This window comes from Theropithecus gelada, unplaced genomic scaffold (genome assembly GCF_003255815.1).
Source record: "Theropithecus gelada isolate Dixy unplaced genomic scaffold, Tgel_1.0 HiC_scaffold_255, whole genome shotgun sequence".
Classification (NCBI taxonomy): domain Eukaryota; kingdom Metazoa; phylum Chordata; class Mammalia; order Primates; family Cercopithecidae; genus Theropithecus; species Theropithecus gelada.
Window position 1 is genome coordinate 1 of NW_020259022.1, and position 11,717 is coordinate 11,717.

Sequence of the window (11,717 nt, forward strand, 5' to 3'; positions counted from 1 at the left end):
CTCCTGACCTCGTGATCCGCCCGTCTCGGCCTCCCAAAGTGCTGGGATTAGAGGCTTGAGCCACCGCGCCCGGCCTTACATAGGTCCTGTTGTCAAAGATTATTTTATTTATTGCCTTTCATAAGGATAATTGTATTACAATCTTCCTAATACTCTGCATCTAAAATGTTTGCAATTTTGCTTCTGTTGTCTACTGTTGATGACTTGTTGTTCATGATACCTTGTTTTGCTTGCTTTTTGTTTTGTTTTGTTTTGTTTTTTGTTTTTTTGTTTTGTTTTGTTTTGTTTTTTTAGATGGAGTCTCACCTTCTCACCCAGCAGGCTGGAGTACACTGCCGCCATTTCGGCTCACTGCAACCTCTGTCTCCCGGGTTTAAGCGATTCTCCTGCCTCAACCTCCCTAGTAGCTGGGGTTACAGGCGCCTGCCACCATGCCCGACTAATTTTTGTATTTTTAGTAGAGACAGGGTTTTATCGTGTTGGCCAGGATGGTCTCAAACTCCTGACATCAGGTGATTCACCCGCCTCAGCCTCCCAAAGTGCCTTCAGGCATGGGCCACCGCACCCGGCCTCCTTGTGCTGGGTCCATTTTCCTTGTAAATTTCTTTGATTCTTGGTTGAGAGTATGTTCTCAAACCCAGAGTCCCAAACAAAAATGAAGTCCCTGCCAATAGAATCTGTCCTCAGAGTAGATCAGAGGAGGCCCCAGTCCTGGTGGGTGCTGGGACTCAGGACCAGGTACCCGGGCTCCAGGGTTCAGTCCGTACTCCTTCCAAAACTAGGACAGGGGAGCAGAGCAGCCCCAGGAGGCTACACGCAGGTGAGGAGTGATGGGATGTCGGGAGGGAGAGGCCTCTGGACCCCAGATACAAACGCCCATATCCCATCTCCTCTGCTCAAGTGTCCGGCTCCCTCTCTCCTTAAGACTGTGACTGCTAGAGCCAGGGATAGTGGGTGGGAGTCCCAGACTGGACCTTTTAAGGCGTCTGACTGTGAAGATTCGGCTCTTACTGTATATAGGGACTTGTCTCTTCTTCCGTGCCTTGAGTTTGCACTGACAGAAGTAACAAAAAAACAAAACAAAACAAAAAACCACCAAAAACCAAACAAAGGACAAAAAATAGCTTGTCAAAAGGGTTCTGGCAACACTGGTGACAGAACTCTAGATGAATTTTAAGAAGAGGTAGTAAGATAGTAGGCGGCGTCAACATAGCTTGAGACCTTTGTACAAATTACCTTTGAAGGGCGTCCATGTCTAGCGCTGAGGTCTGTAGGCCGAGCCGAATCTAAAAAAGAGAAGGAAACGACTTTTCCCCTGGACCAAAAGCCGGGCTCGTCCGGGATTTGAACCCGGGACCTCTCGCACCCTAAGCGAGAATCATACCCCTAGACCAACGAGCCACGCAACTTATAGCTTAAGGTTATCTTTGTGGGCGTCCTAGCATCCTGGGGGCGGCAGGGGCGGACCCAGCAGGACCCCAGTGAGTAGACTCTTATTTCAGACCCGCCTGGAAGGGGCAATTTCAAGGGCAGATGGACGTGGCGGGAGCCCAGAGCCCCGGCCCCTCCTCCGCACCGGACAAAACGGGGAGCAGCCCTGGCTCTCCGACAATCCGAGAGCTCCCTGCGTCCTCGCCCGCCGCCGCCACTCGGCCCTGGGCTGGAGATTCCGCGTCTGAGCGCAGAGCAGTGAGGAGCTCCAGCTTCCGCAGGACATGGGAACCTTCCAATAGCAGGCAGCGGCTGCGCTGAGGGTCTGCGAGCCGCGATCACTGGATGCCCGCCTTGGAAACGCTGCAGTCCCTCAGCGTGGCACCAATGGGTGTTCAACAAAGACCTGCCGAATGCACAAGGCACCAGCCACCAGGCCCCCTACCTCGCCGCACCCCTTGCTTCTCTGGCTCCGGTCCCCCCTTCTCCCCAAGGAAGGCAAAACCCAGAAAGCGGACTTCTCAAGTGGGCCTCCAACCCTAAAGGCTGACGCTGAGAGTCTCTTTGCTCCACCGACTAAACCAGCCCCGCAGCGCCCGCCTGGCCTCAAGCTCCCAGGACGGCTGAGCCCTCGGAGAAGACGGCTTAGGCCACCATTCACACTGCGCACCACGGGCGATTCAGCGATCCGCCCCCTTGCCCTTCACTGGGGGGAGCTGGCGAGACCTCCTGTTCCCAGGACGTGAGGAGGAGGAAGAATGAAGCCCGTGGGACAGCAGGCGTGGGGCGTCGGTTCCGGGGCACCCTTTACTGGCACTCTGCCCTGCCCTGTATCCAGATTTCACCTGATTCTCGAGAATCCGGCAGATCTGGGCTAAAAGGGGCTCCCCGTCCCCTCCAGATCCAAGCTGCGAATTTCCTGGCTCTCAGTGGGAAGGCCCCGGGGTCTGGGCGTGGAGACAGGGGCCGAGACCCCCACCCCGCCAGAACCCACTGAAGTGCTGCCCGCGGATGCCCAGTCTTCCCCTCCTCCCTCCTCTCACTCACTCCCCTTCCTTCTCCCCCGCTTCCCGTGTTCTCCCCTTCTCCGAATAAACTGAAATTTTAAGCGGAGTAGGGCTCACCTGGGACTGGAGCCGCCATACTCTGGAATCCTAGAAAAAATTTATGCCCCTGGAGCGACCAATGAGCCCGGCGCATTCTTCCTTATTCTAAATAACCTCCTTATAAATAACCTCCTCCTGCTGCTCGGGGAAGTCTCCTTTAACAGCGGTTGCAGCAGTTGGCCGCCCCGGATCCCATTTCAGCAAGGGGAGCGATTCAGGCCCGTCCGTCCGCGTCCCGGGACCCCGGGAGGTCTCCAATGAGGCCCTGCCAACAGGAGCCTACCTCCGCCTTCCTAGTCTCACGTCCTTGCTGAAAATGCGAAAAGGGAGAAAAGAAAAGGAAAAAGGGGCTCGTCTGGGATTTGAACCCAGGACCTCTCGCACCCAAAGCGAGAATCATACCCCTAGACCAACGAGCCGCCGGCTTCTTATTTTTTGTTTTTGTTTTTTGGTGGGAGATACGTGTTTCCGCCCCTGACGCAGAGCAGGACTCTCTCCATCGGCCCAGTAGCTCAGTCTTTAGCGCGCGCACCTGCGAATCTGGACTTTTGGGTTCGCGGCCACCCTCAGATTTCCGAGGCAGGCTTTACTCCTGCTGGATAAACTAACAAGGTTACCCGCTGAGGTTACGAACTGGTGGTTTAAATGTGCTGATATGAAATACAGGTGCATTTGCCTATTACTAAGGTAAAAGGATTTCCAGGCAGAATAGTGATGTCAGAAATCACAAAGGAAATGTACAGATTTTACCCAAGTTTTTAAAACGGCAAATGACGATCCAAAGAAAATACAATCTAAATTACAAACTTAGGGCTTATTACTGGGTTACGCAGATTTCAAATCCTTTAAAATATATATAGGCTTTTTTTTGAGACGGAGTCTCGCTCTGTCGCCCAGGCTGGAGTGCGGTGGCGCGATCTCGGCTCACTGCAAGCTCCGCCTCCCGGGTTCACACTATTCCCCTGCCTCAGTCTCCCAAGTAGCTGGGACTACAGGTGCCTGCCACCGCGCCCGGCTAATTTTCGTATTTTTTTTTATTAGAGACGGGGTTTCGCCCTGTCAGCCAGGATGGTCTCGATCTCCTGACCTCGTGATCCGCCCTCCTCGGCCTCCCAAAGTGCTGGGATTACAGGCGTGAGCCACCGCGCCCGGCCAATATATAGGCATATTTTTTTTTTTTTTTTTTTTTTTTTTGAGACGGAGTCTCGCTCTGTCGCCCAGGCTGGAGTGCAGTGGCCGGATCTCAGCTCACTGCAAGCTCCGCCTCCCGGGTTCACGCCATTCTCCTGCCTCAGCCTCCCAAGTAGCTGGGACTACAGGCGCCCGCCACCTCGCCCGGCTAGTTTTTTGTACTTTTTAGTAGAGACGGGGTTTCACCGTATTAACCAGGATGGTCTCGATCTCCTGACCTCGTGATCCGCCCGTCTCGGCCTCCCAAAGTGCTGGGATTACAGGCTTGAGCCACCGCGCCCGGCCTAGGCATATTTTTAAAAGACATTTAAGAAAAGAAAAGTAATGAAGATCTATGACAGAAACGGCTTCGTCTTCCTTACCTGGGACTCTGGAGCATAAACGCTGCTTGCCGCAGCCTCTCTGGCAGACAAGTGTAGCCCTGGGCTGGCCCTAAGGACCATAGGTGGAAAACAACTGAGCCTTGAAGTGGGGAGACCGGAGAAAAAGAGATTGTCCTAGAGCTTGCATGGGAAGAGTTTCCAGAAACTGGAAACACTGGATTTCCGTGACAAAGTTTCCCAAGCAGCAGTACATGGTGCAATGGGTGTGTCTGGAGGCTGGGGTGAGGCGTTAAAAAAGGCAGCCCGCTGCTTCAGTGACTTCCTTGAGACTCAAAGGAGGCCAGGGAGAACCCTGTCTACTCACCTGCAGGCATCTCTCCCCGGGTCCTACGGATTGCCTGCTCTGGAAGTCACAGAAAAGTGAAGGAGGCTGGGCGCGGTACCTCCTGCCTGTAGTCCCAGCACTTTGGGAGGCCAAGGCGGGTGGATCACTTGAATCCAGGAATTCGAAACCAGCCTGGCCAACATGCAAGACTGCTGTCTACTAAAAATACAAAAATCAGCCTGGTGTGGTGGCGCGTGCCTGTAGTTCCAGCTACTCAGGAGGCTGAGGCACTAGAATCGCTTGAACCCAGGAGGTGGAGGTTAGAGTGAGCTGACACTGCGCCACTGCCCTTCAGTCTGACAGGGTGAGACCCTGTCTAAAAAAAAATTTTTTTTAATTTAAAAAATTCAGCCGGGCGCGGTGGCTCAAGCCTGTAATCCCAGCACTTTGGGAGGCCGAGACGGGCGGATCACGAGGTCAGGAGATCGAGACCATCCTGGCTGACACGGTGAAACCCCGTCTCTACTAAAAAATACAAAAAAACTAGCCGGGCGAGGTGGCGGGCGCCTGTAGTCCCAGCTACTCGGGAGGCTGAGGCCGGAGAATGGCATGAACCCGGGAGGCGGAGCTTGCAGTGAGCCAAGATCACGCCACTGCACTCCAGCCTGGGCGGCAGAGCGAGACTCTGTCTCAAAAAAAAAAAAAAAAAAAAAAAAAAAAGAGGGAAACTGAGAACAGAACAGATTCCAAGATTCCAACTGCTCATTCTTGTCAGTTACTGAACAGGGACTGGACTCTGCTGGTTTCCATGAGCTAACTCATGCTGTTTTCTTTCTCTCTTTCTGTCTTTCTTTCTCTCTCTCTCTTTCTTTCTTTCTTCCTTTTTTTTTTTTTTTGTTTGTTTGTTTGTTTGGAGTTTTGCTCTTTTTGCCCAGGCTGGAGTGCAATGGTGTGATGTTGGCTCACTGCAACCTCTGCCTCCTGGGTTCAAGCGATTCTCCTGCCTCAGCCTCCTGAGTAGCTGGGATTACCGGCATGTGCCATCATGCCCGGCTAATTTTTGTATTTTTAGTAGAGACAGGGTTTCCCCATGTTGGTCAGGCTGGTCTTGAACTCCCAACCTCAGGTTATTCGCCTGCCTCGGCCTCCCAAAGTGCTGGGATTACAGGTAGGAGCCATTGCACCCGGCCTCATGCTGTTTTCAACAGATGCACAAGGAGAACACCATTATCTTCATGTCTACAGATGACACAATTGGAGCCCTGGAAAGGTTAAGAAAGTAGTTCAAGTTCACACAGCCAGGAAGTGCCCTGGAAAGTCTGGCTACAGAACCACATGAATAGCTGTCTTTGCACACCAACAGGTAATTCACAGAAAAAGGAAAGCAAACACACATACACCCACAGAGACATGCACAGATGGCCAATAAACATGGAAAACCACTCACCTCACTAGTAAAGTTTCTTTCCCCACTTTCTGAACTGCCCACAGCATCAGTTCCATTCTAGGCCTAGTTTATCTCATAGCCTTACCACAGAAGCCAGTGGGGAATAGCTATATGTCTGAATTCTCCAATTTTGGCATATGCTTTGACTCAGTATATTGATAATTGAGATATACTACACAAACCATAAAATTCACTAAAATGTGTAATTGAGTGGTTTTTATATATTCATGAGATTGTGCAACAGTCACCACTATCTAGTTCTAGAATGTTTTCATCATCCCAATTCAGTACCCATTAGCAGTCCTCCCTGTTCCTCCCTCCTCCCATCTTCTGGCAACCACTAGTATGCTTTCTGTCTCCACGAATTTGCCTGTCCTCTACATTTCATATAAATGGAATTATACAATAGTGGTCTTTCATATCTGGCTTCTCTCACTTAACATAATGTATTCAAGGTTCATCCTTGTTGCATATGTCAGTAATTCATTCCTAATTATGACTGAATAATATTTAATATTATTGAATAATACTATGTTAGTTTGCTAGGGTCGCCATAACAGTACCATAGACTGAGTGGACAAAAATAACAGAAATTTATTTTCTCACTATTCTGGAGGCTGGAGTCTGAGACTAGGTATGGGCAGGGTTGGTTGGTGCTGAGGCCTCCTTCCTTGGCTTGGGGACAGCTGTCTTCTCCCTGAGCCTTCATGCCATCTTCCCTCTGTGGATGCCTGTATTCAAGATCCAAATTATTATTATTATTATTATTATTATTATTATTATCATTATTATTATTTTGAGACAAGGTTTGTTACCCAGGCTGGAGGACAGTGGCATGAACATGGCTCGCTGCAAGCCTCCACCTCCAGAGCTCAAGAGATCCTCCTACTTCAGCCTCCTGAGTAGCTGGGACTACGGGTGATTGTCACCACACTCGACTCTTTTTTTTTTTTTTTTTTTTTTTTTTGAGATGGAGTTTTGCTCTGTCGCCTAGGCTGGAATCCAGTGGTACCATCTTGGCTCACTGCAACCTCCGCCTCTTGGGTTCAAGCAATTCTCCTGCCTCAGTCTCCTGAGTAGCTGGGATTACAGGTGTTTGCCACTACGCCCGGCTGATTTCCATAGTTTTGTAGAGATGGGGTTTCACCATATTGACCAGGCTGCTCTCGAACTCCTGACCTCAGGTTATCTGCCCGCCTCGGCCTCCCAAAGTGCTGGGATTACAGTAGTGAGCCACCATGTCTGGTCGACGAATTTTTTTTTTTTTAATTTTTATTTTTTTGTAGGAACGAGGTCTCACTATGTTGCCCAGGCTGGTCTCAAACTCAAACCTGTAATCCCAGCACTTTGAGAGGCCGAGGTGGATGGATCACTTAAGGTCAGGAGTACAAGACCAGCCTGGCCATGGTGGTGAGACCCTGTCTCTACTAAAATTACAAAAATTAGCCGGGTATAGTGGCACACTCCTGTAGTCTCACCTACTCGGGAGGCTGAGGCAGGAGAATTGCTTGAACCCAGGAGGCAGAGGTTGCGGTGAGCCGAGATTGTGCCACAGCACTCCAGCCTGGGCAACAAGAATGAAACTGTGTCTCAAAAAAAAAAAAAAAGAAAATCTATGAAGCCCAGTAATAAGCCCTTGATAAGCCCTTGATTTGTCATTCAGATTGTATTTTCTTTGGATCATCTTTTGCCGTTTTAAAAACTTGGGTGAAATCTGTTCATTTCCTTTGTGATTTCTGACATCACTATTCTGCCTGGAAATCCTTTTACCTTAGTAATAGGCATATGCACCTGTATTTCATATCAGCACGACATTTAAACCACCAGCTCATTACCTCAGGGGGTCACCTTGTTGGTTTATCCAGCAGGAGTAAAGCCTACCTCGGAAATCTGAGGGTGGCCGCGAACCCAAAAGTCCAGATTCGCAGGTGCGCGCGCTAAGGACTGAGCTATTGGGGCGATGGAAAGAGTCTCTCTCTGCGCCAAGAGCGGAAGGACATGTTTTAAAAAAAAAAAAAAAAAAAAATTAAAGCGCGGTTCGTTGGTCTAGGGGTATGATTCTCGCTTTGGGTGCGAGAGGTCCCTGGTTCAAATCCCAGACGAGCCCTTTTTCCTTCTCTTTTTTCCCCTTTCGCATTTTCAGCAAGGACGGGAGACTAGGAAGGCGAAGGGAGGCTGCTGTTGGCAGAGCCTCAGTGGGGACCTCCCGGGGTCCCGGGACGCAGACGGACGGGCCTGAATCGCTCGCCTTGCAGTCGGTCCGTCACCCTGAAATGGGATCCAGCGCTGCCAACTGCGGTAACCGTGATTAAAGGAGACGACCCCGAGCAGCAGGAGGAGGTTATTTAGAATAAGGAAGAATGCGCCGGGCTCGTTTATTTATGGGCATACATTTTTCGTAGGGTTCGAGAGTACGGCGGCTCCAGTCCCAGGTGAGCCCTACCAAGGTTTAAAATTGCATGGTATTGCGGGGAGTAATATGTGTGGCGGGGGGCCAGTGGGAGGGGAGTGAGGGAGAGACGGAGGGGCGAAGGCCCGGGCATCCTCCGGCAGCACTTTAGTGTGTCCTGGCGGGGTGGGGGTCTCGGCTCCCATCTCCACGCCCAGACCCCGAGGCCTTCCCACTGAGAGCCAGGAAATTCGAGGCTTGGATCCGGAGGGGAGGAGGAGATCCTTTCAGTCCAGATCTGCCGGATTCTCTGGCTCCGAGTGAAATTTGGACACAGAGAAGGACAGAGTGACAGCAAAAGGTGCCCCGGAACCGACGCCTGGACGCGGCCTCTGCTGCCCCAAGGAGCCTCTGCTTCACTACGTCCTGGTGACTGGAGGTTCCGCCAGTTCCCCAGTGAAGGGGAAGGAGGTACATCGCTGACTCTGGCGGGCGCCGCGGGCCTAATGGAGCGAAGCGACGCTCAGTGTCAGCCTCTTGAATTGAGGTTCCGTGTGGGAAGCTCGCCTTCTGGGTTTTGGCTTCCCTGGGGAAGAAGGGAGGACCGGAGCGGGAGAAGCGTGGGACGCGGCGAGGTAGCCGGCCTGGTGGCTGGTTCCTGGTGCAGTCTCCAGGCCTTTACTGACCACCCATCGGCACCACGCCGCGGGGCTGCAGCGTTTCCAAGGCGGGCGTCCAGTGGTCGCGGTTCGCGGACCCTCAGCGCAGCAGCTGCCCGCTCTTGAGACGTTCCCATGTCCTGCCGGAGCTGGAGCTCCTCACTACGCGGCGTGACGGGCGGATCCCCAGCCCAGGGCTGAGTGGCGGAGGCGGGCGAGGGCCCGGGGGGTCCCGGATTGTGGGGGCACAGGGGATGTTCCCCATTTTGTGCGGCGCAGGGAGAAGCGGGGGCTCAGGGCTCCCTCCGCGCCCACCCGCGCTTGAACTTGTCTCTTCCAGACTTCAGGAAACCGGAGTCTCCTCCTAGCTCTGCTCTGCTGGGTCCCCACCTCTCGCCACGAGGACGCCACGAACGCCATAGAGAGAAGCCGGAAGCAGCAGAATGTGTGGCTCGTTGGTCTAGGGGTATGATTCTCGCTTAGGGTGCGAGAGGTCCCGGGTTCAAATCCCGGACGAGCCCGAGTTTTGGTCCAAAACATCGGTTTCTACCCTTTCCTACTTTAGATGAAGATCAGAGATCCAAACAACTCTGACAGGTCAGCGCAGTCCGAGTCCTTCGATGTTAGTTTGTTTGTTTGCTTGTTTTGAGAGGGTGTTTCTGTGGACCCAGCTGAAGTGCAGTGGTGTGATCTTACCTCACTGCAACCTCCTCCTCCTGGGTTCAAGCAATTCTCCTGCCTCAGTCTCCCAGGTAGCTGGGACTACAGGCACGTGCCACCATGCCTGGCTAATTTGTGTGTGTGTGTGTGTTTTGTTTTGTTTTGTTTTGTTTTTAAGTAGAGACGGGGTATCTCCGTGTTGGCCAGGCTGGTCTCCAACTCCTTACCTCAGGTGATCAGCCCGCCTGGGCCTCCCAAAGTGCTAGGATTACAGGCGTGAGTCACCGCGCCCAGACTTCCAAGATAATTTGTACAAAGATCCAAAGCTGTCTGACAGCACCCAGTGCCACATTTAAAATTTATTTGGAGTTTTGTCGCCAGTGTCGCCAGAGCCCTATCCCCTGATAAGCTTATTTTGTTTTCTGCTTTTTTATTTTTATTTTTTGTGACACTACTTTTGTCAGTAGGAACTCACTCGAGGCACTGAAGAAGAGGTAAGCCGTCCCTATATACAGTAAGAGCGGAGTCTTCACAGTCAGATACCTTAAAAGGTCTACCCTGGGATTCCCACCCAGTGTCCCTGGCTCCGGCGGCTAGAGCCTTAACGGGAGAAAGCCGGGCACTTGAGCAGAGGAGAAGGGCTATGGGCGTTTGCATCTGGGGTCCAGAGTCCTCTCCCTCCCCACATCCCGACACTCCTCACCTGCGTGTAGCCTTCTGGGGCTCCTCTGCTCCCCCATCCTAGTTCTGGAAGGAGTGCAGACCCAACCCAGGAGCCCGGGTATCCGCGTCCTGAGTCCTAGCGCCCACCAGGACTGGAGCCTCCTCGCATCTACTCTGAGGACAAAATCCACTGGCAGAATCTTCCTTTTTGTTTGGGATGCTGGGTTTGAGAACACGCCATGAACCAAGAGTCGTAAATAATCCAATTTTGAGCACTTGAGAACCAAGTGGAAAGAAACTCAAGCCGATTCAAAGTGACCAATCTCTGGTTATGCCCTTGAGCCCCTGCAGAAGCAAAGAATAATTTGTGCGTGTGGACAAATACATTTGTATTCCAGATCTCACAGAAATTCCTACACCAAGAAATTTACAAGGAAAATGAACACTGCGCCCTAAAAATTAACAAGGAAACAAGGTACCAGGAGCAACAACTCATTAACAGGAACAGAAACTAAATTGCAAACATTTCAGATGCAAAGTGTATCAGACTCATAATACAACTATTCCTACAGTGTCTAAAAATATGGAAGGCAATAAAGAAAATATCTTTGACAACAGGACCTCCAACCTTCTAGACTGAAAAAAGAACCAAATAGTTCTAGATATAAAAGCACACAGTAATGGAAACGGAACAACTAAATGCACATCACGGTAGGTTACAGTGCGGAGCAGTATTGCAAGGGCTTCTGTGAGTCCCAGTGAGCTCTGTGCAGTCTGTCTGCAACTGCAAGGATGGCCGATACACAGCAGAACTCTCCTGTGCCTGTAACTCGAGTGGCCTCAAAAAAAAAAAAAAAAAAAAAAAAGGGTTGTCATTGACTCTTTAAGTGCGTGCAGTCGCAGTCTGGGGACATTTTTTCTCTTTCTGAAAGAAGGCCATTTCAGCGGAGGGCACAGATTGGGAGAACACAGATTCATGCCAGCGTGGTACGGAAGGAGACTCTGGCGGGTCACCCCCATTTATGGGAGAACGCAGGGTGGTGAAGGAAGTCCTGCACTAGCGGGGACGTCGGTGGGGACTGAGGCTGCTGTGGGGGACCCCAAGTGCGCTCTGGTTTCTGGGACTGATTCATTACCTCACTTTGTTTTCACCACCCTTAGGCCACCCAGTCCATTTGTAGGTATAGAAAGAGATCTATAAGGAAGCCCGGCTAGCTCAGTCGGTAGAGCATGAGACTCTTAATCTCAGGGTCGTGGGTTCGAGCCCCACGTTGGGCGTATGTTTTGATTCTGGCTGTCTCTCCCAGAATCTACCCTCTATCTGTGGAGGTAGAGGCCCCTGACAGATGCAGACTTGCTGGTACCTTTTAGATGTAACCCAAGGGTACATCTTTTCCTCCCAGCTGTCTGCCCCTGGCAATGCAAGACTTGGTGAAAGAAGAAACTCAGGCCGGGCGCGGTGGCTCAAGCCTGTATTCCCAGCACTTTGGGAGGCCGAGACGGGCGGATCACGAGGTCAGGAG

General features: G+C 51.6%; 5 non-coding genes across 5 annotated transcripts; 3 read left to right on the forward strand and 2 right to left on the reverse strand.

Moving 5' to 3' along the window:
* Nucleotides 1–1,329: 1,329 nt before the first annotated feature.
* On the reverse strand, nucleotides 1,330–1,401 carry TRNAP-AGG. The gene has a single exon. It is a non-coding gene; the product is annotated as a tRNA-Pro (tRNA).
* Nucleotides 1,402–2,884: 1,483 nt separating this feature from the next.
* TRNAP-UGG lies at nucleotides 2,885–2,956 on the reverse strand. Its single transcript has one exon. It is a non-coding gene; the product is annotated as a tRNA-Pro (tRNA).
* A 4,902-nt stretch (nucleotides 2,957–7,858) lies between these two features.
* On the forward strand, nucleotides 7,859–7,930 carry TRNAP-UGG. Its single transcript has one exon. It is a non-coding gene; the product is annotated as a tRNA-Pro (tRNA).
* A 1,390-nt stretch (nucleotides 7,931–9,320) lies between these two features.
* On the forward strand, nucleotides 9,321–9,392 carry TRNAP-AGG. Its single transcript has one exon. It is a non-coding gene; the product is annotated as a tRNA-Pro (tRNA).
* Nucleotides 9,393–11,399: 2,007 nt separating this feature from the next.
* Nucleotides 11,400–11,472, forward strand: TRNAK-CUU. Its single transcript has one exon. It is a non-coding gene; the product is annotated as a tRNA-Lys (tRNA).
* The last annotated feature ends 245 nt before the right edge of the window (nucleotides 11,473–11,717 follow it).